The 27501-nt window shown below is 41.4% G+C and overlaps 1 pseudogene; it reads right to left on the bottom strand.

Annotated features, from left to right (window-relative positions):
* Positions 1 to 17046: 17046 nt before the first annotated feature.
* On the bottom strand, positions 17047 to 17146 carry LOC139438452 (U6 spliceosomal RNA; annotated as a pseudogene).
* Between the last annotated feature and the right edge of the window lie 10355 nt (positions 17147 to 27501).

Genomic DNA, 27501 nt, shown 5'->3' on the forward strand with positions numbered 1-27501 from the left:
CTCTCCACCACCTCCTGACCCTCTCCTGTGTTCGTATGCTACCCCTCCCTCCCCCCACTTTTGGGCAACGTTACCCATCTGTCCCTCCCCAGCCACCCTCAAACCCGTAAAGCCCCAACCAAAGGCAACCCCTTGCCCCCCTTTTATCTCTTCTTTGTGTTCATACTTACCACCATCTCGTCTTAAATTCCACCCCTGCAGACATCGGCTCATATCCTTCCTCCACCCTCCGATTTCCTGTAAGCCTATCGTTCAGTCTCTTGCTATCTAGGGCAGCTTGTTTATTTCATATCATTGAGGTCATATAGTATTTGTCCTTCAATGTCTGGGTTGCTTCACTCAACATAAGGTTCTCAAGATTCATCCATGTTATCACATGTGTTTGTAGTGTGTTTGTTCTTACAGCCGAGTAGTATTCCATTGTGTGTATATACCACATTTTATTGATCCACTCATCTGTTGGTGGGCATTTGGGTTGATTCCAACTTTTGGCAATAGTGAACAATGCTGCTATGAACATTGGTGTACATATATTAGTTTGTGTCCTTGTTTTCAGTTCTGCTGGGTATATACCCAGCAGTGGTATTGCTGGGTCATATGGCAAATCTATGGCTAGTTTTTTGAGAAACCGCCATACTGTCCTCCAGAATGGTTGGATCCTTCTGCATTCCCACCAGCAGTGGATGAGTGTTCCCCTTCCTTCACATCCTCTCCAGCACTTGTATTCTTCTGTTTTTTTCATAGCTGTCAATCTTATGGGTGTAAGATGGTATCTCATTGTAGTTTTGATTTGCATTTCCCTGATAGCTAGAGATTTGGAACATTTTTTCATGTGCTTTCTTGCCATTTGTATTTCTTCTTTGGAGACGTGTCTGTTTAAGTCTTTTTCCCATTTTTTAAATGGGTTGTTTATCTTTTTATTTTCAATATATAGGAGTTCTTTATATATGCAAGTTATAAGTTTCTTATCAGATATATGATTGCCAAATATTTTCTCCCACTGTGTGGGCTCCCTTTTTACTTTCTTGACAAACTCCTTTGAGGTGCAGAAGGCTTTAATTTTGAGGAAGTCCCATTTATCTATTAGTTCTTTTGCTGCTCGTGCTTTTGGTGAGATATTCATAAATCCATTTCCTATTACAAGGTCCTGTAGATGTTTCCCTACACTGCTTTCTAAGGTTTTTATGGTCTTGGCTCTTATATTTAGGTCTTTGATCCATCTTGAGTTGATCTTTGTATAAGGTGTGAGATGGTAATCCTCTTTCATTCTTCTACATATGGCTATCCAGTTCTCCAGACACCATTTGTTGAATAGGCCACTCTCTCCCAATTGAGAGGGTTTGGTGGCTTTATTGAATATTATGTGGCTGTATATGTGAGGTTTTATATCAGAGCTTTCAATTCAATTCCATTGGTCTATGTGTCTCTCCTTATGCCAATACCATGCTGTTTTCACGACCGTAGCTTTATAGTATGTTTTGAAGTCAGGTAGTGTGATTCCTCCAATTTCGTTTTTCTTTTTCAGTATGTCTTTGGCTATTTGGGGTCTCTTTCCTTTCAATATAAATTTCATAGTTAGTTTTTCTAGTTCCTTAAAGAAGGCTGCATTGATTTTTATTGGGATTGCATTGAATGGGTATATCAGTTTTGGTAGGATAGACATCTTAATAATGTTCAGTCTTCCTATCCATGAACAAGGAATAGTCTTCCATTTATTTAGGTCTTCTTTGATTTCCTTGAACAATCTTGTATAGTTCTCGTTGTATAAGTTATTTACCTCTTTAGTTAAATTTATTCCTAAGTATTTGATTTTTTTATTTACTATTGTGAATGGTATTTGTTTCTTGATTTCCTCCTGATCTTGCTCATTATTGGTGTACAGAAATGCTACTGATTTTTGCGCATTGATCTTATACCCTGCAACTTTACTAAACTCATTTATGAGTTCTAGAATCTTCATTGTAGATCTCTCAGGGTTTTCTATGTATAGGATCATGTCATCTGCAAATAATGAAATTTTGACTTCTTCCTTTCCAATTTGAATGCCTTTTATTTCTGGTTCTTGCCTCAGTGCTCGTGCAAGTACTTCTAAGGCAATGTTAAACAGGAGCGGAGACAGTGGGCATCCTTGTATTGTTCCTGAGTTTAGAGGGAAGGAGTCTAGGATTTCTCCATTGTAAACAATATTGGCTTTAGGTTTTTCATATATACTCTTTATCATGTTCAAAAAATGTCCTTGTATTCCAATCGTTTGGAGGGTTTTTATCAAGAAAGGGTGCTGTATTTTGTCAAATGCTTTTTCTGCATCGATAGATATAATCATGTGATTTTTTTTCCTTCAATCTGTTTATATGGTGTATTACATTGATTGATTTTCTTATGTTGAACCATCCTTGCATACCTGGGATGAATCCCACTTGGTCGTGGTGTATAATACGTTTAATGTGTTGTTGAATACGATTAGCAAGTATTTTGTTAAGTATTTTTGCATCTAGGTTCATTAGAGAAATTGGTCTGTAATTTTCCTTTCTTGTGATGTCTTTGTTTGGCTTTGGTACTAGGGTAATGTTGGCATCATAGAAGGAGTTGGGTAATGTTCTTTCTGTTTCGATGTTTTGGAATAGTTTCAGCAGGATTGGTGTCAGTTCTTTCCGGAATGTTTTGTAGAATTCACCTGTGAAGCCATCTGGCCCTGGGCTCTTCTTAGTTGGGAGATTTTTGATAACTGATTCTATCTCTCTGCTTGTGATTGGTTTGTTAAAGATCATCAATTTCTTCTTTCGTCAATATGGGCTGCTTATGTGTTTCTAGGAATTTGTCCACTTCCTCTAGATTGTCATTTTTGTTGGAATATAGTTTTTCAAAATATCCTCTTATGATAGTCTTTATTTCTGTGGGGTCGGTGGTGATATCGCCTTTCTCATTTCTTATTTTGTGTATTTGCATCTTCTCTCTTTTTTTCTTTGTTAGTGTTGCTAAAGGTTTGTCAATTTTGTTAATCTTCTCAAAAAACCAGCTCTTGGTCTTGTTTATCTGTTCAAGTGCTTTCTTATTTTCTATTTCATTTAGTTCTGCTCTTATCTTTGTTATTTCCTTCCTTCTTCTTCCTGTTGGGTTACTTTGTTGTTGTTTTTCTAATTCCTTCAAATGTGCAGTTAGTTCTTCAATTTTTGCTCTTTCTTCTTTTTTGATATGTGAATTTATGGCTATAAACTTCCCTCTCAGTACTGCTTTTGCTGCATCCCATAAATTTTGGTATGTTGTGTTATCATTATCATTTGCTTCAAGGTAGTCATTGATTTCTTTTGAGATTTCCTCTTTGACCCACTGTTTTTCTAAGAGTGTGCTGTTTAATTTCCAAATCGTGGTGTGAAATCTGGGCTTCTGTCCCTTGCAAATCTCCAGCTTGACTCCACTGTGGTCAGAAATAATGTTTTGTATGATTTCAATCTTTCTGAATTCGTTCAGCCTTTCTTTGTGGCCTAGCATATGATCTATCTTGGAGAATGATCCATGTGCGCTTGAGAAAAATGTATATCCTGCTGTGTTTGGGTGTAGCAATCTATATATGTCTATTAGATCGAGCTCCTCTAATATACTATTCAGATGTTTTGTTTCTTTGGTGATTCTCATTTGAGATGTTCTGTCCAGAGTTGATAGTGGTGTATTAAAATCCCCAACTATAATTGTAGATGTATCTATTCTTTCACTTAGTTTTTCCAGCGTTTGCCTGACGTATTTAGAGGCACCCTTGTTAGGGGCATAGATATTTATGATTGTTCGATCTTCTTGACAGATTTTCCCTTTCACTAAAATGTAGTATCCTTCTTTGTCTCTCACAATTGTTTCACATTTAAAGTCTATTTTGTCTGATATTAATATAGCTACTCCTGCCTTTTTTTGGTTATTGTTAGCTTGTATGATTGTTTTCCAGCCATTCACTTTCAATCTCCATGGTCTCTGGGTCTAAGATGTGTCTCTTGTAGACAGCATATGGATGGGTCATATTTCCTTATCCAATGTCCCAGTCTGAATCTTTTGATAGGTGAGTTTAATCCGTTGACATTCAGCGTTATTACTATCAAGGAATTATTTGTGTTAGCCATATTTTGATTGGATTTGTGTTTGTCATATTTTGTTTGTTTATTTTTTTTTGTCTTTTTTGTTGTTGTTGTTGGTCTTATACTCTCCTCCAACTTTGCCTTTCCTGTTTTTTCCTTTCTTCCTGCAGAACTCCCTTTAGAATTTCTTGAAGGGGAGGTTTCTTGTTGGTATACTCTTTCAGTTTCTGTTTGTCTGTGAATATTTTGAACTCTCCATCATGTTTGAATGCTAGTTTAGCAGGATAGAGTATTCTTGGTTGGAAGTTTTTTTCCTTTAGTACCTTGACTATATCATACCACTGTCTTCTTGCTTCCATGGTTTCAGAAGAGAAATCAGCACTTAATCTAATTGAGCTTCCCTTGTATGTGATGGTTTTCTTTTCTCTTGCTGCTTTTAGGATTTTCTCTTTGTCTTGAGCCTTGGATAATTTGATAAGTATATGTCTTGGGGTGGGCCTGTTGGGGTTTATGACTTGTGGAGTGCGCTGTGCTTCTTGGATATGTACCTCTGTCTCTTTCAGTAGATTTGGGAAGTTTTCAGCCATTATTTCCTGCAACACTCCTTCTGACCCCTTTCCCTTCTCTTCACCTTCTGGAATGCCTATAATACGTATGTTTGAGCGTTTTGCATTGTCATTCAGGTCCCTAAATCCTAATTGGATTTTTTCTATCTTCTTATTGACCCCTTCTACTATCTGTTTGATTTCTGATGTACTGTCTTCCACATCACTAATTCTCTGCTCTGTCTCTTCTAGTCTGCTGATATTTGCTGCAAGTGTATTTTTGATTTCTTGAACTGTGGTGTTCATTCCCATCATATCTGTTATGTTTTTACGTATGTCTGCAATTTCCCCTCCAAGTGATGTCTTCATGTTGTTAACCTCTTTCATTACTGCATCAAATTTGTCGGTGATAAATGTTCTGAGTTCTTTCATTGCTTGTGCCAAGTTTTGCTCCCCTTCGTGATTATTGGTTTGTTGATTGGATTCAGTCATGTTTTCCTGATTATTGGTTTGGTTTGTAGATTTTTGTTGCTTTCTGGTCATCTCTTTATTTTGACGAATTTAATCAGTTCCTTAGCTTCTTTGTCTGCTTTTGGAGGTTAATTAGTTGTTATTTTTGCATAGGTGTTATATCTTCTCTTTGTCACTTTTTTCTTCTTATTCTAGTTACTTGTTGTTGGTTAAGTTCACTTTAGAGGAAAGTATTAGTGTTGGGGAAAGGCAATTGTGTAAGCAAGGGAAAAGTGTAAAGTAGTTTTGGTAATGTATGTTAACAAGGCAAGAATATGAGATCTGGGAGGATGGAGGTTAGATTCATGTAGATTGTATAGAGTTATAGCTGTAGGTAGAGTACCTTTTATGAAGTAGATGACTGAATATGGGCGGAATATGGTATGAACTACAAAGCTATTGTTTTCATGAGAGAGGGAAAAAGAAAAGAAAGGTAATAGTTTCAAGAGTGGATAACAGACAGAAAACAGAACAAAGGTATTAGAAATTAAGAGTTAGACACTTTGTGGATCAAAGAACGGGAGGTGGGGGGTGGAATATAGGAGAGACAGTAGATGATAGTGGATATCAAGATGCAGGGGAAGGGGGATAGTGTAGGTAGCCTAAATCAGTTCACACAGAAATGAGGCAGTGGAGGATGGGAAAACCCAGCAAATGTGAGGTGTTCCCTGTAGCACCTATTGTGTACTTGAATTAAAATAAAATAAATGGAAAATGAGGGACAAGAGGGAAAGAGAAAACCGAGAAAAAAAAAGAAACTAATTATAATAAAGAAAAAAAGAAAGACAAGAAGAAAGGAAGAAAGAAACAGAGGATAGGCAAACGGTGGGGAACAGATAGGGGGAAGAGAGATGCAGGTATACACGTGTCACAATTGCAACACTATCTAAAACAACAACCAAAAAAACCCCTAAATAACTGTCTAAAAAAAAAACGACTTTGGGGGACACGCTAGGAGAAAAGACTAGGGGATAATGCAATATTAGCAATCAGGGCGTCAAAAAGAGTAAAAAATAAGATAAAGTGAAAATAAAAACAAAACAATATGAACCAATAAAGATAAAACGCAAACGTTAAGGTCCAGGGCACTCATGGACCCCAGGTAGACCCCAGGGCATGATGGATTCAGGGGTGGAAAGTCTGAGACACTGAAGACTCAGGAGGTGTGAGTCTAGGGTGTGGACCGCCAGAGTCCAGGGGACCCAGACCTGGCAACCTCAAATCTGGTCCACAGAAAGCTTAGGAGCCCCGCAGTGCAACACAGCCCTCAGGGATCCCCGTAGCTGGGTGCCAGCCCCATGGGGGAAGCCAGATCCGCGAATTCTATATTGAATGTCTGATCCCTGAAATTCACCTACTCCTCAGGGTTTCAGCCTTTGGACCGCTCCCTCCCTGTGCTCCCACGCAACGGCCACTTGAGGGCGCCTCTACACCACAGCCAGTTCAATGACCCAGATCCCAAGCCCCGCTGGGTGGGGTGGGCTTCAGCTGGAAACTCCGAAAACAGACTCTAAGATCCAAAATCCCAAACTTCGCAAAATATTCCCCAATCAGCTTCCAGACGTGTCCTCCTCCCTCACTGCACCCTACAACAGTCTCCCAATTGTGTCCCCTTATTGCACAAAATCCAATTCCATTGCAGATCGGCAGTCAGACCTGTGGGGATGGGGCTCCAGGCGGAAGCGCTACCCCCCCGTCCGTCGACCAAAACGTCCCCCGCTTCACAACAAAGCACCGTCTGTCTCCCCAAATCGATCTGCAAAGGAGTCTTGTCCCAACAATCCCTCACCAGCCAGCCCAGTATCCGCGAATTTGTCAGCACCGCAAAGCCTCCAGAAAAAGGAAAAACAAAAAAAAACAAAAACCCTGGCCGCCGCGGCTCCGGAGCTTCAGGAGCGCCCGCTACCGCGGCTCCGCCCACCCAAGGAGGGAACTTCCCGAGCCCAGCTGGGACCTCCGTTTATATATTATAGACGTATCCTCTCTGTTACCTTCCCACCGAATTGACGTCCAGACACCTTCCAACCAGCAAAAATCCCCGAAACAGCGCGGTCCCAAAGAGCCTTCAACGCTGCCCAGCTGCCCCCTGCAGAGACATTACCAGGCAAGCTCACACAGCCACCATCTTGCCTCTCTGATCCATGGCACATTCTTAGTCAGTGTTCCAGAGAAGAATTAAAATAGAAAACAGTAAATAGCTTCTAACAAATGAAAAGGATAAAGCATCATGCAAATCTTATGTGAGCCAACAAAGGTATGACTAAAAGGGAAATTTATAGCCATAAGTACATACATTAAAAAAGAAAAATAAAATTGTAGAGACCTAACTGCACACCTGGATGAACTAGAAAAAAGTAAAGTAAACTCAAACTATGCATGCAGAAAGAGAGAAATGAAAAAAAAAAAAAACGTGTAGAATACAAATAAATGCAATTGAGAATAAAAAATAAGACTTCAAGGAAGAAAACTACATCATGTATCATTGTACATTTATTAGATTGGCTGCTATTTAAAAAACTATAAAACTACAAGTGTTGGAGAAGATATGGAGGAAAAGTGACACTCATCCACATCTGGTGGGAATATAGAATGGTGCAGCCACTGTGTAAGACAGTTTGCTGGTTCCTCAAGAAGGTAAATAAAGAACTGCTATATGATTTGGGAATCCTATTCTGAGGGACATACCCAGATAAATGAACATGAACAAATATGTGTACAACCATGTTCATAGCAGTATTATTCACTGTTGCCAAAAGTTGAAAGCAACCCAAATATCCATCAATAGATGAAAGGATAAGCAAACAGTGGTATAAAAGACTATAGAATATTAGTCAGTTGTAAGAAGGAATGCTAAAACATGGATGAATTGTTAAGTCCCAAAGCTGGGCCTTTGAGGATAACCAGATATATATATATATCTGCATCCTATATTTAAAAAACACCAAAACCTTTAACCTGAGAGCTAGGCAGAGCTTACAAATATTATGTCTGCAGACAGGAGCCAAGATTTGTCTAAAGTGACTCAGTGTCACTGTTCCCCTGTGGCCGTTAGCTAGACGGCTTTCGCCTAGGTGAGACGAACTTCTCGAATGGGTTGTGAGTGATGGCAGGGCCCTGGTATCACACAGCCAGATTAAACACACAGTAACCACCCCGGAGACGCAGGCTTGTGGTGCAGGTCTGGTTTATTGGGGAAGTGGTACAGCTTATATAGGCAGGGGTGGGGGCTTGAGGTGATGCTTCAGTTATAGATAGGCTATGGGGATTGGGGTAATATGAAGCAGCTACTTGATGGGATGAGGTAGTTTTGAAGTTGGAGCATGTGGGCTTCTCTGGCAGGAAGCTGGCTAGGAAGAAGGGAGGTGCCTTTTATGATAGCCATTGTGTATGCTTAGCGACCATTCTGGCTACATGTTTGCCAGCAAGCTCACCAACAATACCTCCATTTTTGTTTTATTTCAAGACTGCAATAACTGTGCCTGTCTTAGGGTGTTCTCCCTTGAGAATCTTACCCATCTTTGGCTACCAGTTATGAATCATTTATGCCATGCAGTTGCACCTGTCTTAGGTTGCCTCCCTTTGGAGGTCTTACCCATCTCTGGCTATCAATTGAGCTTTGTGGCTGGAGGAAAGGTGGCTGTGTGCTACCTACATGGCTACACAGCAGTGGTGGCTTCAGGTTCTTGTGTTTCTTCTTGCATGAGCAGTTGGTACTGACGAAGCTGAAGTGAATAAATGGTGAAGGCTGAAATGTTTTCTATTCTTCTCTGTAGCCACTTAATGAGATAAGGAGCTATAGACACAACACAAATGATTAGCATTAAAGGACTAATAAGTGGTGTAGCCACTGTACGAGGGGGGAGGAGAGCCAATTCATGAATGGGGGACTGAATGATTGAGTTTTAGTTAAATTTTTACGCAGGTCTTTTAATATTTGGATATTTTGTTCCACTATACCGGAGCTATTAATGTAGAAACAGCATTCTTCTTGGAGGAATAAGCACATTCCTCCTTTTTTGGCTGTGAGTAAGTCGAGGGCCCTGCAATTTTGGAGGGTTACACTGGCTAGGGAGGTGAGTTGCTCTTAAAGAGCTTGAAGGGAGGCAGTTGTCAAATCAAGGGCTATTTGTACTGATTCTTTAAAATTACCGTTGATGATAACAGTGTGTGCTAAGGTGCCACCGGCAAGTCCAACAGCTGCAAGGGAGGAGGTAAGGCTGGCTCCTACCAGAAGTGGAAGGAAGGCAGCTCACTTGCTATGGAAAAAAGAGAGCACCTGGGAAGCTTCAGACTCTGTATATAGTATAAACTGTGGGACAATGACTACAGGAATACAGGGACCAAGAGTGGTGGAATTAATCAAGGGTGTGATTGTTTGATTGCACCAAAAAAAAGAGGCCTCTTGGGAGCTGGATGGTACCTGTAAAGGAAACATTTGTTGTGCAGGTGGGAGAGAAGGAGGTATGGCTGGTTTGGAAGCAGGTGATATTTTCAGGGCTGCTCCAAAGGGGGATATGTGTAAGGGGGGAAGAGAGGTTGCCGGGTGTTGCTGAGGAATAGCCGGAATAGTTGGAGATAGAAACAGGGACAGCCTCTAGTAGGGGATGCTGGAGGGAGGTGCACAGGAAGCAATGAGAAATATTAGCAATTCCAGATTGATTAAGGAAAGAGATGGTATTATTGAGAATTGTGAGCCAAGAAGGGGGATTATATACTAGCAGTTGCTCGTTTAATTGCTTTTTTGCTGTTTTTATATTTACGAGCACGTTGGATATACTGATTGGAGATGAGGACTGGTTGTAGAGACTATAGCGGCGGGAAACCGTTATGGATCTGGTAGGCCAAGTGTCACCCCCGTGAGCATATAGCTTGCCGGTGATTCCAGTAGCCCATCTGTCATTCCAGGGGACTTTTATATGGAGGTAATAACCAGATTTATTGGCAAAGAAGAAGCTTGGGAAGGACGACTGCCATGGCCAGTTAATGACACAGCTCCAATAGGGGCAGCCTCCATAATAAGGGCCTTGGTAATAGGTGTTGGTACAGTATGCTTCGGTTTGGGTGTGAGGGAAGCAGGCGTAAGGTTTACGGCTACTTTGTTGGTATGATTTAGGTGTTTCGGTGAGTTTGATAGTAAGAGGTGTTTGACATCTCTGAGGTGAACAGCGGCCTGTGCCAAGGGGGCGCGATGTGGTGCTTGAGCAAGAGGTTATAGTTTCTTTTACTGTGAACGTCCAGAGATAAAGGGCTTGTCCATTGACTGAGATAATGAGTGAGATAATTAGAGAAGGAGTGAGTATGTATAAGAGGCAGCACATGATGGGTGGGTTATACACAGCAGGCGATAGCGAGAAGAAGGCAAATATACGTTACAAAGAAAGTGAGGAGGAAGGATTTGTGCAGCATTGTCCAGTCACTCGGAGAGCCAGCGAATAACAGGAGGGCTCCAACAAGGGTGACAAAGCTACATAGAAGGGTTCCAGGGAGGCTACACAGCTGCATTGGTTTTGGTGGCAGGTTTTACGAGACAGCTTGGGATCCACAAAGGCTGGTCGGTGTTTTCTGGAAAGATACAAGCAAATCCTCCTCCTTGTGTTAGTAGAGGGTGGGGGCCTTTCCATATGTTAGTGAGGGGGTCTTTCCACATAACAAGGGGGACCGGCGTGGGGGCTAGTCTTAGGCCTCCCCAATGCCGGATTGCTGGAGTAGTATGATTTTTGTCAAAGGTAAGGAAGTTGATAGTGACTAGGGCTCTGTTGAGCAAATCTTGGGGGGTTGCTGTAGGGAACTCCCCTGAAAGTTTCTTCATTGTATTTTTGAGGAGCGCATTAGATCTCTCAACTAGGGCCTGTCCTTGAGGGTTATAAGGGATTCCTGTTTTGTGTTGAATATTCCAGTCATGGCAAAATTGTTTAAAAGTTTTGGACTGAAAGCAGGGTCCATTATCTGTTTTTATAGTCCAAGGGATACCCATTTGATTAAAGGCTTGAAGGCAGGCTGTTATAACATTTTTTGCTTTTTCTCCAGATAAAGCAGTGGTGAAGAAAACTTTGGAGAATGTGTCTACTAGCACGTGTACAAATTTATAGTGGCCAAATGAGGGGACATGTGTGATGTCCATTTGCCACAGTGCATTTGGATGGAGGCCCTGTGGATTAACTCCTTGGGGCTGTAAGGGGCCTATAGGAAGGAAAGGTGCACAGTGTTTGCACTCATGTGTGAGGTGCTTACACTGGGCTTGAGTGATGTCGGGAAAAAGGTGATGGAGGGAGTTAGCTGACATGTGGAATTTTGCATGTAGGAGCCTGGCTTAATCTAAGGAGGTAGAGAGTATGGAAACAGTGAGAGAGGAGTCAGCAAGGTTGTTTCCTTCACTAGTGCTCCAGGTAATCCAGTATGTAAATGGATATGCTGGATATACCAAGGAACTGTACAATTTTTGAGGAGGGGTTGTAGCACTAAAAGGGTGCTATCAATTAACAAACTGGGCTTAATCTTTAGGGTTGCATAGGGCAGTATTCGAATGGCATTGGCGGCATAGGCACTGTCAGAAAAGATGTTGATAGGGGTGGACTGATTTTGTATAAAGGCTTGCAGGAGAGCTAAGAGCTCCCTGGCTTGCACTGATGCAGCATGTGGAAACACTTGGATAGAATTAGGAGAGGGGGGATTTTTTGTTACAATAGAAAAGTGAGTTTTATTAGCATCTGTAAATATGGTAGGGGCGTGAGGTAATGGAGAGGTGAATGGGAACCCATGAGAGGAGAGGACAAAGGGGAGGAGAGTTATGGCAGTAAGGAGTTTGTCTTTTGGATTATGGTGGCTGATTTGCCCAGTAAAGTTAGCTAGGAGAATTTGCATGTTGAGACTTGTTTGAGCCAGGGTTTGTAATTGTTCAGTAGTAATGGGGAGGATTATTGTATCTGGTTCTATTACATAGAGGAGAATGGCTGTTTTTCTAAGTTTTTGTCCTATTATGCAAAGGCTTTCTACATGAGAAGTGATTCATTCTAATTGACTTATGGCAAGGTGTACCCAGAACAAGGGCACCTGTTGATAAAGGACACCCGTGGGTGTACCTGGAGTATTGAGCACAATGGCTAAGAGCGGAGGGGAGGGCTGAAATCTAGTCACGCTAATATTAGCCAGTTTAGCATTAATGAGTTGTAGGGCTTGGCGGGCTTCTGGGGTGACTGTTCACTGGCTAGAATGGTGGCGTCTCCTTCGACGAGGGAGAATAAGGGTTTAAGTTCTTGTGTAGTCACACTTAGATGGGGGTGCAGCCGATTGATATCCCCACAAAGCTGCTGTAATTGAGAGAGAGAGCAGGAGGAAGGTAATTGTAACTTAGGGGTGGCAGGTCGTAAATGACTGGTGATGGTGTACCCCAAAAAGGTAAATGGGGGCACAGTTTGTATTTTTTTCAGGTGTGATTTTGAGGCCTAGTTGGTTGAAATTATTTAACAGGGAGTGGAGACAGGCTTGGAGCATGTTAAGGTCTGGATGTGCTAGAAGGACATCATCCATATAGTGAATTATTTGGCAGTATGGAAGGAGTGGAGAGGTTGCTTGACTCACAAACATTTGACAAATAGCTGGGCTATTTTTCATTCCTTGAGGAAGGACTTTCCACTGATACCATAACTGCAGGTATGCATTGTTAGGAATGGGCAGTGAAAAGGCAAAAAAGGGGTGGTCTGCCTCATGGAGCAGAATGGAAAAGAAACAGTCTTTGATATCGACTGTGATTATATGAAAGCCATGAGTAATGGCAGAAGGGTGTAGAAGGCCAGGCTGAGGGGAACCAATTTTTTGGAGATGAGCATTAACTTGGCGGAAGTCTTGAAGGAGCCGCCAGGTATTGGAAGTTTTCTTTTGAATTACAAATACAGGGGAGTTATGTGGGCTTACAGAAGGTTCAAGATGACCTGCAAGTATTTGTTCTTTAACTAGCCGGAGCAGGGGAGGAGTTTCTGGCGAGGCAACGGCCACTGATCCATCCAAATTGGGTTTATGGTGCTCCAATTAAGCTTAGCAGGAGCAGGATAGGGAATATGAAAGGTAGGGGGCAGATCAGTGGCCTTTAGAATTGGGGGGGCATTTGGGTAGTGAGGATTGCCCCACTGACGGGGGGAGGATGTCACATCCCCAGAGGGAGTGAGCCAAGTTAGGGATGACTAAGGGGCAGAAAGTACCGCTTTTACCATCAGGGTCAGTCCACGAGAGGGGAGTGCTGACGTGCTGGGATTGCTGAAGCCCAGCAACGCCCTGTACTAGGGGGCCAGACTGCAAGGTCCAGGAAGGCTGGACATCCTGCGGGCGCAGAACAGAAATATCGGCGCCGGTATCAACTTGCCCTTTTATAGGATGTCCTTGGACTGTAAGTGTAAGGAAGGCTTTATGCGCAGTAATGGGTATGGCCCAGTGCACAGAGGGATGAGGGGTGGTTATGGTGCAGGCTTGAGGAGACTTTGACTCAGGAGAGGCAGGCGAAGGGGGCTCAGCAGTGGTAGAAGTGGTTTCAGAATTATCACCATATAGCACTGCTTGCTCAAGATCGTCTAATCGTTGGTTGAGCTGGTCAAGCCAATGTTTGGTGGCATCAAAGGGGAGAGGGGGTTGTGGGGGGTCAGATTTGTTAATGAGATGTTTTTCAACTGCGGCTATCTGGTCTTCTAGCAGTTGGAGATTCGAAGGGGTGGCAAGCTGAGGGCGGGTAGTTGAAGAAGCTGTGGCGCTAACATAGGGGAAGTCCTCTCTTACTGGCGGGGCTGAGAGGCACCCTGCAGAAAGCTTAAAGGTGGGAGAGGATTACCCATGATATCAGTTTTGGAGTGGCAATCTTTCTTCCAGTGCAGGCCTTTAAGGCACCTGGGGCAAATGGCAGGAGGAGGTCTGGGGAGGTGAGAGGGGGAGGAGAGGGAGCCCGATTGGCATAAGGGGGAGGAAGGGGGGCTTGATTTTGTGGGCACTCTCGAGCAAAATGCCCTGGTTGTCTGCATTTAAAACAGAGCCTTTGCAGCTGCTGCAGATGTTGTGCGACAGCAGCAGATAAAACGGTGGGGGAGGGTGAAGCCTCAAGGCCTGAGCGATACTGCCAATGTCTCTACAAGCAAGAACCCAATCGGTAGGTGTTTTATTATGGATAGGAGTGATAGCCTGTTTACAGGCGGTATTCGCGCCTTCCCACAATAGTTCTTCAAGTAAAGCTTCAGCTGCAGTTGAGTGAGAAAGTTTACCATAAACAGCCTCTTTAACACGACTGTAAAAGGCAGAAAAGGACTCATTGGGTTCCTGAATAAGCTTAGCAAGTTGCACGGGCTTGCCATTTGGGTTGATTTTATGGAAGGCGGCCTTAGCGAGAGCGGCACATTGATCTGAGTAAGGAGCAGGAAGGCCTGCCTGAATCTGGGGGAGAGTAAACTGTCCTTCACCTTTGAGCGCGTCAGGCGGAATATGAGGGAGGTTGTTAGAGAGGTTTTGGGAGCCTTGCTGGCGATCCCCAGCATCATAAAGGGCTAACCACGTGACATAATCAGTAGGGGTAAGTATAGTGCAAGCGAGAATTTTCCAGTCGCTAGCAGTATTGTGGGCTAGTGAAATATTTTCAAGGAGCATTTGAGCATAGGGGCTATTGAGACCATCTTCTTGAACAGCTTTACGAAGGTTAAAAACAGTTTTATAGTCCCAAGGCTGCCAATATGCAGGAATATTGTCGTTAGTAGAGTATTGTACAGGAAGAAGGGTGGGGGGGACAGGGTGGAAGGCAGTAAGGGGAAGTACTAAGATTAGACAGAACCAGAGGGGGGAGGAAGGGTTTCCAGAAGAGAAGGGAGGGGGAGTGGTATTTTGTGGGGTAAGCAGAGAGGGGGGTTGGAAGGGAGGGGCAAAGGGCTCTATGGGGGCAGTAGCGGAGGAGGATGGGGGGCAGGGGGCGGCACAACAACAAAGGAAGTGGCGGCCGGAGGCAGGGGGAGGGGACGGCGGCGCCTGCTCTTCTGCGCTCCGGTCCGGGAATTTCTGTGGCGCCGGGCTGGGCAGCGAGGAGGAAGCGGCAAGGGAAGGATTAGAGGTAGGGGAGGGGGGAGGTGCTGGGAGAACGGGATATAGGGACTGGGGCACAGGAGGGGGAGGTCGTGCAGGCTTAGGGGTATGTTGGGGAGGGGAGTCTTGTGGAGAATAATCAGGAAGGGGGGGAAATGGCTGTAGGGTTAGAAAGACAAGCGTGAATAGCTTGGAGCGCGGGCATGAGACCTACGGGAAATACCTTTTGTTCACGAGTCTCGGCTGACTGAACTCTTGAAATTAATTTGGACCATGTGGCGGGGTCCCATAGGAGGGCGGTGGAAAGCCACGGAGTATAGCGAACGATAATGTCCCAGTACTGTGCAAGCTCCTTTTCCGTAATTTTAACACGGCATCTTGCTAAGAGAGCATGCAGTACTCTCGCCTGAGGTGCTTTCTCAGAAGAGGCTAAATTCCCCATTCTGAGCTTCACTTACCTATAGGAAGAGGATCACTTCGGATCCCGCTGGTTGCTGTCCGAACGAGGTGAGGGTGTTCAGGGTCCCTGTTCAGGCGCCAGATGTCGCTGTTCCCCTGGGGCCGTTAGCTAGACGGGTTTCACCTAGGTGAGGCGAACTTCTCGAATGGGTTGTGAGTGACGGCAGGGCCCTGGTATCACACAGCCAGGTTAAACACACAGTAACCACCCCGAGACGCAGGCTCGTGGCACAGGTCTGGTTTATTGGGGAAGTGGTACAGCTTATATAGGCAGGGGTGGGGGCTTGAGGTGACGCGTCAATTATAGATAGGCTAAGGGGATTGGGATAACATGAAGCAGCTACTTGATGGGATGAGGTAGTTTTGAAGTTGGCGCAGCAGGCTTATCTGCCAGGAAGCTGGCTAGGAAGAAGGGAGGTGCCTTTTGTGATAGCCATTGTGTATGCTTAGCGGCCATTCTGGCTACATGTTGTTTGCCAGCAAGCTCACCAACAACTCAGACCTGATTCCCTGTGCTGCTGTTTCACTCTTGCTTAAATACTCAAGTTAATACTTAGCATTGGCTCTGATTATGCATTCGATTTTATGCATATGGATGAACACACATACACATAACTGGTTATACAATTGTATGATTAATATGTCCAGGAAATCACACTTGCACACACATTGCATGATCAAAAATGGGGCAGATAACTCGACCCCTGGGTGGGAGTTTTACTATGTTAATTAAGCAAGTTGAAGTGAGGACAGCAAGGGACTTCTGTGCAGGTCTGGCCAAATGGTTGATACTTCAATGGTTTTCATGCTTCATTGTTTCAACAGAAGGTCTTGACCAGTGAAAGCAGAATTTGACACTGAGTTTTACATCTCATTACCTTCTAAATTGCATACAATTCTTTCCTTTGTACCATGGTAACAGGGAGAGAAACAAGTTATATTCAGGTGTTCAGTCATCCTACATCCATCAGAATCTTCGAGACATTATGTTTAGTGAAATAAGTCAATCAATAAAGGACATATATCATATGATTTCAGTGATATAAACAAAGGATATTGACTAGAATCACAAAGGTAATATGAAATATGAGTTAGCAGGAGATAGACAGTAGAGAATGGTGAGGTGATGCTCAATCTGGGTAGAACCTATGAAGTTGTGAATGGAGTGATTTGGCATTGGATAGGGTAATGGTGGTAGGGATATGAATGGGTTGATGATGCTGGTGTGTGAGTTTCAGTGGGGCTGGGGGTTGGGTTGGGTTACTGATTGAGCAGGTGGGAGGGCTGGAGGAAGGATCAGATGAACTTAGGAGTTTGAGGAGTGGTTAAAAACACAATTGTGGAAGTGTCCTTTCAGCAATTATGGAAGGGAGGGCACCAGTGCAGGGTGTTGGTGAGGAGATGGGTGGAGAAGGGTACATCTAGGCATACCTCTATGGAATCCTTCATTATTTTGCATCATCCTTTCACAGAGGCCATGCTAATCTCTGTATCATTCCAATAGTAGTATAGTTGCTGCTGAAGCTAGCACTGGGGCATACCTCTGTGGAATATGACTGTGTTTATGTGGTCATATGTATTATCTCAGTAGCTAGAGACCCACATAATGGCCAACAAAATCCATATGCCTACCCTTTGGAGTCCTGTTGCAATCTCAAATAGAGGGGCAAGAATCACTAGAGTAAATAGGCAATGTCTAATAAAAGAAAAGAGGCCAATATGCCTATTATAACCCAACTCTTGAAGGGCATGAGTTGGTGTGGCTGCAAGAACAAAGAATGCACTGAGAAGAGAATCAGACATAAGTTTTATTGGGACTTATGAACAGGAGAGCTCATTGGTGGCCAGTCAAGGAATGAATGAAAATAGGGCTCCACAAAGTGATGAGAAAATTAAGGATGATATATAAAGGGTTTCAGAACAGAGTTCCTGCTAGGGTCATGTGAAGCATATAGATGACATGTATGGATGTTTTTGCTATGCTCATAGGAAGACATTTACTGCTTTGTGAAGATCTTATTTTATGATAACATTATACATCCTTTACCCTCTGGGGAGGATTGTTGACCTTTAACTTATGCTTAGGTCACACAGGTGGCTGCGTGCTGAGGACTTGAGGAGGGAGCCTGGACTCCCACAGTTGCACAAAGCTGCCTACATTGACAATAGGACAAAATTCCACAGGTAACTACACATCACGGATTCTGTGTGTTATTCCATTGCCCTTGGACAATGCAACCTAGGGTGATAGACTCAGTTCTTAACCACCCTAAATTATTATATAAGCATATCCTAATAAAGGCCTGGATTTATTCACCAGTTCCCTTAAAAGGGAAAACATATAATCGAGTCTCATTGAAAGAGGGCAGCTATATTTCAGTCTTAAATGAGAAAGTCATGTTCCAAACTTGTCAGTGGGTTGTATTCTGTCATGCCAGCAATGTGTTTCATGCTGTCAATTTGCTGTAGTTATGATCCAAGGAAGGCCAGGAGCATCCTCGACTTACCAAGGAAGATCAAACATTGGTTTGATTGTGGGCATGTGTTACTGCTGAAGCTCACTGTAGGCAAGGGCATAGGGGCAAAAAGAAAAATGTTTACGGGGAACATGAGGGGGAAGAAACATTTCCATTAACAGATAATAAGTAGTCCAGGACTTTCAAACTGGACCTTGTGACCAGGGTCTTTGGTGGACTTTATTTTGACCAGCTGTCTCCCCTGTTTCCTAAATTAACCTGCCTCAATTCCCTCCTCAGAGAGTTCACCCCCTTATTCTTGAGGGGGAACTGAAGGGTAATGGTTATTCTCCTGTAGCTGCTTCCTGCTGATTAGGGGCAGAAGTTCCTTGACTAATGATTTGTGAAACTCTCCATCTATTTTATTGAGTTTGAGGGAAGGTGGGCCTGGCACCATGATTGGAGTAGGATGAAACCCCCACATGACTAATACCATTTTCTGGAAGGAATTGACCCTGGAAAAAATAAACTTATGTTAGAATTTTCAAAATATGTGGTCCTACTAAAAGGATAAATAAAATGGTGATAAGCAGTCCCCAAAGGTAGGGTAGCCATGCATATTGGACCATGGGAATGGGAAAGCCTAGGTGTCTCCAGAGACTACATCTTTCTGAAGCTGATGGACTTGTCCTGTAAGTTTCAAATGCTGCTAGAAAACTGCCACGCTCAGTTCCCAGAGTGGTGGTTATGCTTATGACAGCTAGGAGAGTTAAAAAGAGGCACTACCCTAGATATAAACTCACAAAGACAATATAGGCAAAAACAAGACAAGCATATGGCAGGCAAAATAAGGACAATACTTAAGAAAGGCATTGTTTTATCTTATAGGCACATTCATTAAATCATTAGAAAATGAATTACATTTATAAAGACTATTAACATGTTATATTCCTATAGATATTGTCATACTCATCAGGTATATAGGTACAGTACTTAACACTAATCAATATACTAATAAATGCACAAGTTCCTCTTTGAGCTGATGTTAATAGATCTAAGCTCCAGGTTTGCTTTACCATACATGTTGTCTCTCCATGGGAGTAGACCATAATGCCAATCATTTAGGTCTGTTTAGTTTCTACTCATGTTACCCCAGTAAGTAATACTCCACTTGGTACGTCCTTCACACAGTCAGCATGCTGCAGCACCACTGGCTCTTGGAGGGAGGCTCCAGTGCTTCACCTGTCTGGTTCATAGCACCTTTGGGCATTATGAAACATTACCAGTTTATAGGCAATACCCATAGTAAATCTGGCCACTCAAACTATTGCCAGCTGCCTGAAACAGCAACATACTCTCCATCCACTTCAGGAGCATGCCCAGAGAAGGAAGATCCTTTTATTATTTTAAGGGTTGTAGTGACCAACCTAGCCAATAACTCAAATGGAGAGACACTATTCAGGATACTAGAGGCCGGGGTTTGAATGTGCAAGAGAGTTTGACAAAACTAAAGCTAGCTCTTAATTTTTATAAATTTTCTAAATTCTTCCAATGCAGTTTATAACATTAAATGGACTTAACTATTTTTATTACTTTACTTCTACAACCTTTGCCATGATTATGTTAATAAACAGATATTTTAACTTAGCAGTATAGGAAAAAGTACTTTCTCCATTATTTTATGAAAACCTAAGATTCCCAATGGAATCAAGATTATCTTCCCACTACCACTACTTTAATATGCAGACTGAAGTGGCCTCTGACAAGTTTCACTGTCATGAAGTTACTTTTTATCAATCTAGGTTTCTAATTAATAATGGCTTCCTGGAACAAGTCATTTAAGTATTTCTGTTTAGAAGATATTTTTGCAAACTTCCTGTAACCAATCATAACAATATGGACTATAGTTACTTCATCTCCAGACAAATTTCACCCTTACAAAACACATTCCCTTACTTAATACTACCTTCTACAATGTCTTCAAAACTTTCCATATTATTTCAATCCTTATCTTACATATTTCCACTCTGAATTTTTTCCTTTTCTTTTTAAAAAAAATTTTTGTATTTTTTAAAAGATACATAGTTCACAAAAAGTGTTCCTTTAAAAAATGAGGTTCCCATATACCCATCACCCCAACTGCCCCACTCCTCCCATATCAACAACCTCTTTCATCATTGTGGCACATGCAATAAGCATGCAGTGAGCACATTTTGGAGCTCTGTTGCATCTCATGGATTATAATCTACATTGTAGTTTACACTCTCCCCCTGACCATTCAGTGGGTTATGGTAGGATATATAATGTCCAGCATCTGTCCCTGCAATATCATTTAGAACAACTCCAAGTTCTGAAAATGCTGCCATATCACATCTCTTCTTTCCTCTCCCTACACTCAACAGCTGCAATGGATACTTTTTCCACTCTGATATTATGAAAGCCAGTCATCTAATCTTAGGGAAAAAATGCATTCCCCTTAACAAACTAATCAAATTTTAGTCAGCATTGACCATTAATTTACTTCCACAAATCTTTTACAAAGAAATATATATATGTACATCTTTTCACACATTCTGTTCTATGAAAAAATACCTGTTCATTTCAATTAAAGCAAAACCAATTTTTTAAAAAGAGGTTTGTAAAAATTTCATTAATCAAAATTTACTATTTTAAACATCTTAAAGATTTAACAATATAATGTTAATTTACTTTGTTATTATCCAATGGACAGGCAGATTACACCCAAGCTAAAAAAAGTTGAAACCATTATAGTTTATGCAAGAAATGTTCTTTTCTCTTCCTTCCATCACAGGAAGTTAAACCTCTGTTTTTCTGTAATATAATTCTAAAATTGTGAAGAACCTAAAAGTATACTGGCTACTGGCTACCAAGTTCTGTAATATATTATTGTTTAATTTGTTTTAATCAAAATTTTGAAAAATCTTCCCATAGCTTTCAAGGATTTTTTCTTTACTTACTGAAACTTGGCCATTACATTGTTACTGTCATCACAAATTCTTTTAAAACTTAACAGGGGGCAATAAGAAAATGAAATAATTTTTAAAATAATAAAGCACAATTTTTTAAAATATAAAAAATAATTTAGTTGGGGGATTCCATAATCAGACTATGCAAAACAAGGTTTATTCTGTAATATCCCCTTTGTCCCTATCATTTTAATTTTCTCATCTAGCAGGCAGAATTCTAGGCTAAACTCACATTTCCTCTATTTTCCACATCCACCCCATCCCCTTAGGTTCCTTAACTGGTTTTGTTTTTAAATTTTTAAAATTTAATTGCCTTTTAAAAAATATACATAGATCACAAAAATTATTACATTAAAAATTTAAAAATTTCCCATATATTCTACCCCCCACCTCATGTCCTCCTCCCACATCAACAACCTCTTTCATCATTGTGGCAAATTCATTGCATTTGGTGAATACATTTTGGAGCACTACTGCATCACATGGATTAGAGTTTACACTATCCCCCAGTCCATTCAGTGGGTTATGGCAGGATATATGCTGTTCAGCATCTGTCCCTGAAATATCACTTAGGACAAATCCAAGTACAGAAAATGCTCCCACATGACATTTCTTCTTCCTTCTCCCTGCCCTCAGCAACTACCATGACCACTGTCTGCACATCAGTGATACAGTTTATTCCCTTGCTAGAGCCACAATATTTCTATAGTAGAATATTGTAAGTCCACTCTCATTAGTTAGAAGAACTTGTGAGTAGGATAGCTATAGAAAGATCATGGAAGAATTTCAGTAAACTTTTTAGTTTCCTTCCTTTAAATTGTTTTTTTTTTTATTCAGATTTTATGTGGCTTTTTATCCTGTTTGGCTTCACCAATTTGAGTCTCAGATGTACTCATTTATCAATATAAATGCTTATTTAAAAATTGCCCATATATATAGAGCTCTTTTAGGAATTTTCATTTGTTAATTTAAAATTATTAAAACCAAACAGAAGTGTAAAAATATACACTGAACAAACTGACAAACACAAAAGGAGTTAAGGCACACCAATAGAAACATAAAACTCATTAATTTGACTCATGATTTTCACTCCCTTGATTTGGCTGTCCTCAAGTTCTTCACCATTTCACATCTCTGATTTTATTGCTTTTAAAATCTCCTCTGGAATCTGTGTTGCCTGTACTGTGCAGCACATTCTTGGAAACACTTTTAACCATAACCAGCAAACAGGTATACTTGAGAAGTATAATTGCTGTTAAGCACTAATTTAGCTTTTCAGACATACTTTTAACATTCATATATTCTGGATTACTCTTTAGGGGTATACTTAGACTTTAAGTTCAGGAGTAAAGTGTTGATTCAAAACCGAGAGTTAATTTTAACATTATGATAAAAACTCTGCTCCAAACAAAATATGATTAAAACATAAAACATTGTTAAAATAACATCCCATTAAACTCTTTCAGTTTATACAGTTTTGCAATATACCTGATCAATCAGCACAGGCGATTAGCTAAGGAATCTTTCATCTGTGCCTGTGCTAGTGCTTTTCCCTTTTTACTTTAACTTTCCTTCTAAGTGGTGCACAGAGACCTTTGCCACAAATTCTGCCTCAGTTGCTGTCCACAAGTCTTCTGATAAGGGCTATCTTACAGTAGCCCCCCTTTTCCTTATTTAAGTGCAGCTGCTCTGCTATCTGCTGTAGTACAGCCAGTATACCTGCCATAGTTTTTTGGGTGTCCCCATGTTCTCTTGACAGTCCCTATTCATCCTGAAAGGTAGCCATTCCTCCTCACATGGGTGGTATAGACTAACCTCAGATTTCCCTTATGGATTCTCCTCTCCTTAAGCTGATGCCTATTGCTGCTGGTGATCCTTTGCTTTCCTGAATGACTCACCAATTTTTACTATCCAATTTCTGAAGGCTTTGAGTTTTTGTGGCTTTTAGAGTAAAGAACACACCAGGTACAGAATCAGATGAAAGTTTTAATGGGACTTATGAAGTGGAGAGAATCTTTGATGACAGATGGACTAGGAATGAATGAAGATAGCACTCTGTGAAGAGATGAGAAAATGAGGGGTGATATAATAAGGGGTTTAAAAACAAGGATATTTCATAGGGTATGAGAACATACTTCTTACTTGGGTCACATGAAACATAAACATGGCTTGTGTGTGTGTGTTTTGGAGTTCCAGGTGTTTTCATCTAATTGTCTTTTTAAAAAAACATACATAGATATTAAAAATGTTACATTAAAAAAATATAAGAACTTCCCTTATACCCAACTCCACCCAACGCAACTCTTCCCACATCAACAACCTCTTTCATCTTAATGCCAAATTCATTGAATTTGGTGAGTACATTTTGTATCACTCCTGCACCATATGGATTATAGTTTACATTGTAGTTTAGACTCTCCCCCAGTCCATTCAATGGGTTATGACAGGATATATAATGTTCTGCATCTGTCCCTGCAATATCATTCTCATACCTCTTCTTCCCTCTCTCTGCCCTCAGCATCTCCGATGGCCACTCTTTCCACAGCAATGATACAACTTCTGCCATTGCTAGAGTCACAGTAGTTCTATGGTAGGATACTAGTGAATCCACTCCAATCCATATTTTCTTCCTCCATCCTGTGGACCCAGGGAATGTGATGTCCACTACACCTCAAAATCAAGAGGGGAATTAGATCCCACATGGCTGATGGATGCATTTCTCCTGCTTGCAGTTGTGGGCACTTTCAGTACCCTGATGTGGTAGGTGACATCTTCACCACTCTGTTAGCTGACCTGGTTAAGTGGAACAAACCAGAGAGGAGGTTTTGTAACTCTGCTGAGGCTCAAGTCCCACCTGGCATATGGCCAGTCCAGAGATTCATGTCTCCTGAGTATACACCAACTCGAGCACCAACCACGCTTTCAGTAAAAGTGACAGAAGAGGCATGTTTAGAAAGGTCACATCTGAGTCCAACTCCATCATACTCAAGAGCACAAATTTCAAAGTAGGGCCCACAGGCAAGGCAGTGTACCCCACAGGCAAGGCAGTGTACTGTAGGACCTGAATGTCTCTGTAGCCCTCAGGAGGACCTGTACATGGGGTTATGTCTACTTTGGCTGTCATTGGGATCCTATTGATCCTGATGTAAGAAGGAACGACCCTTCTGATGACCACATGACACATTTTTAAGTCTCTTAGCAATATAAACTCATTTGTTTTTGCCATTCCCCCCTTTTATTCAAGTTGTTTTTCTAGTTGCATCGTCAGCTGGTTATTGGTAGTAATCACTCAGCACCAGGGAAGCTCATCCCCAGGAGTCATGTCTCACACTGGGGAGAAGGTAATGCATTTACATGCTGAGTTTGGCTTAGAGAGTGGCCACATTTAAACAACATGGAGGATTTCAGGAGGTAAATCTCAGGAACCCTCCCAGTCTAGGCCTGGGTGAAGTTTGAACTCATAAGCATAGTCATCACTATCAAGGGCACATCTATGGACCATCCTTCTTCACTGGTCCTTGCCCTTACACTTGGGTGATTGTTGCTCTTTCCTTGGGGAATGTGACAGGGCTCCCCAGCTAGGAACTCAGCAATCCCTCAGTTGTCATTTGGAACTCTATTTACTATGACAATAAATGAATATCCAAACATTTATATATGTTCTATATACATGCCTTGGACAACTCCCTCCCATCCGTGATTCCCCACCAATGACACCCCACCCCACTGCTCATCCCTACCATAGTTGAACCCCTCTGTGATCCTAAACTTCCTAACAAATGGAGTGTAATCTATTGCCAAATTCAAATCATAGGAAAATGAAATTGTAATGATAGGTTTAAAGGTTAGAAATAGAATATTCTATTTCTATAAATAGAATACTAATTCTATAAATAGAATACTAATTTAGGAAAACTAAAAATAAGTAAAGAATAATTTGGGATATTAAAAAATGAAATATATCATAAAATTTTCTTTTTGAGGTTTTCCTTCATCACTGTAATAGGTGCTACTCTGTATGTAGTGGCAGTCATCCATTCCTTCCTCAATTTCCTCAATTTCTACATTATTTTTTAATTTTTAATTTTGTCTTCAAAGAAGTTTTAGGTCACAGTGAAGTCACCTACTGTATTAGTTAGCCAAAAGGCTGCTGCTGCAAAATATCAGAAACTGGTTTGTTTTTATAAAGGGTATTTTTTGGGATAGGAACTTGCAGATACCAGGCCATGAAGCACAAATTACTTTCCTCCCCAAAGTGTATTTGGAGAAAGATGGCTGCTGGTGGCTGTGAGGATTCAGTATTCCTGTGTTCCTCCCTTCCTGGGTCTTGTTTCCCTCTAGGTTCAAGTTTCCTTTCTTCACAGTGTTTGCCTCTTCCTGGGCTTAGTGTTCCTCTCTTCCTTGGGATAGCTTCTCTTTCCTCTGTGAGCTTACTTCCCAGGGCTCCAGTTTAAGGCTTCAGCATCAAATTCCAACATCAAAACCATTCACATAAAAAGTTCCAACTCTGTTCTTTGCCACACCTTTTATCTGTAGGTGGGGACTCAACACTCTAATGGCATGACCCAATAAAAGCCTTAATAACAACTCAATCATGGCCGGGTACAGATCAGATTACAAGCATAATCCAATATTTCTTTTTGGAATTCATCAATTAAATCAAACTGCTACACATATACAATGTATGGAATACTCATATACCCAACATCAAACTGTTTTCTTCCTCCCACAGCAATGATTTTTTTACATGTGGATATTATATTTGCTACAACTGATGTACAGAGTTTGAAACATATCTGCTAATGATGATTCCATTTTGGTTTACAGTATGGTTTATATTTTAGACTAAAATTTTCAAATTTGGGGGTTCATTATTGTTTACATTTTAGACTATACATTTTTGCAATATTTTTGTAAAATTTAACATGGTTTATATCTATCATTGCATGATTTTGTGGAACACTTTCTTTGCTCTCCAGTTACCCCCTCTTCCACCTATTCTATTCCTCTCTCTCCCTCCCCGCAGGGACCACTGTGAAAACAAATCTTCACTGCTTCAAGGACCAGATAATTGCAGCATTCATAGATAATTGCAGCAATGCTGAGGACTTGACACATGGTCCTCCTTCCTAACTGGAAGCCACTAATGCTTTCAAGAGACACCCTTCCCTTTGTTTGAGAATATCAGACCTTCCCAGGATGGGAGTACAACCCCTCTCTTGTCCTTGTATGGCTCTCCACCCAATTAAAGAACACACTATGTCAAGATGAGCACTCACACTCTCCCTATAAGCATGCCCCAGGTGCAGTCTGTGTCAGATGACCCCATCAAACACCTTAAACAAGTAATCCTTCCTTATTATATTTTCTAAAGAGCTTTCTCAATGTTAAAGTTTCACCCACATACCTGACAATCTCTCACACTCACCTGCTCCCCCCAAAACCATGCCCAGTTCCATGGACCATCTGACCCATCCTCCCAACCCTAACCTCCCTCAAGTCTGCAAAGCTCCACCCAATATTATCCCTGTGCACCCTTCTTATCCTTTCCCTGCACAACTACTTAGCTCCATTTTATCATAGATTTCACCCATGTAAGAATCAGCTCATATCCTTCTTCTTCCCCCCAAATGCCTGTAAGCCTGTCCTCCAGTCTCTACCTCTCTGAAACAGTTTGATTTGCTAAATTTATATCAGAGAAGTCATGCAGTATTTGTCCTTCAATACCTGGCTTGCATCATTCAACATAAAGTCCTCAAGATTCACCCATGTTATCCCATGTGTTATTATAGTATTCCTTTTACAGCTGAGTAGTATTCCTTGTAAGTATATACCACATTTTGTTTATCCATTATCTGTTGATGGGCATTTGGGTTGATTCCAACTTTTGGCCATAATGAATAATGCTGCTGTGAACATTGGTGCCTATATCTGTTTGCATCCTTGTTTTCAATTCTTCTGGGTATATAATGAGCAGTGGAATTGCTGGATCTTATGGCAAATCTATAGTTAGCATTTTTTAAGAAGCAACAAACTTCCCTTCAGAATGGCTGGCTCCTGCGACATTCCCACCAGAAGTGGATGAGGGTACTCATTCATCCACATACTCTCCAGCCTTATAGTCTTATGTTGTTTTAGTAACCATCAGTCTAATGGGTGTAATACGGTATCTCATTGTAGTTTTGATTTTCATTTCCCTAATAGTGGTGTTGAGCATCCTTTCATGTGCTTTTTAGCCAATTTCTTCTTCGGAAAAGCATCTGTTCAAATCTCTTGTCCATTTTTCAGTGGGTTGTTTGTCTTTTTATCTTCAAGATAAAAGATTTATTTATGAAGAAGGACAACCACCACACCATGGAGCCTAGAGTGATTACAACTGAAAGTGGGAGGATTGCATCCAGCATCCATGTGGGATCTGAGCCTCCTCTTGACATAGAGG

The sequence above is a fragment of the Dasypus novemcinctus genome, chromosome Y (assembly GCF_030445035.2).
Source record: "Dasypus novemcinctus isolate mDasNov1 chromosome Y, mDasNov1.1.hap2, whole genome shotgun sequence".
Lineage (NCBI taxonomy): Eukaryota > Metazoa > Chordata > Mammalia > Cingulata > Dasypodidae > Dasypus > Dasypus novemcinctus.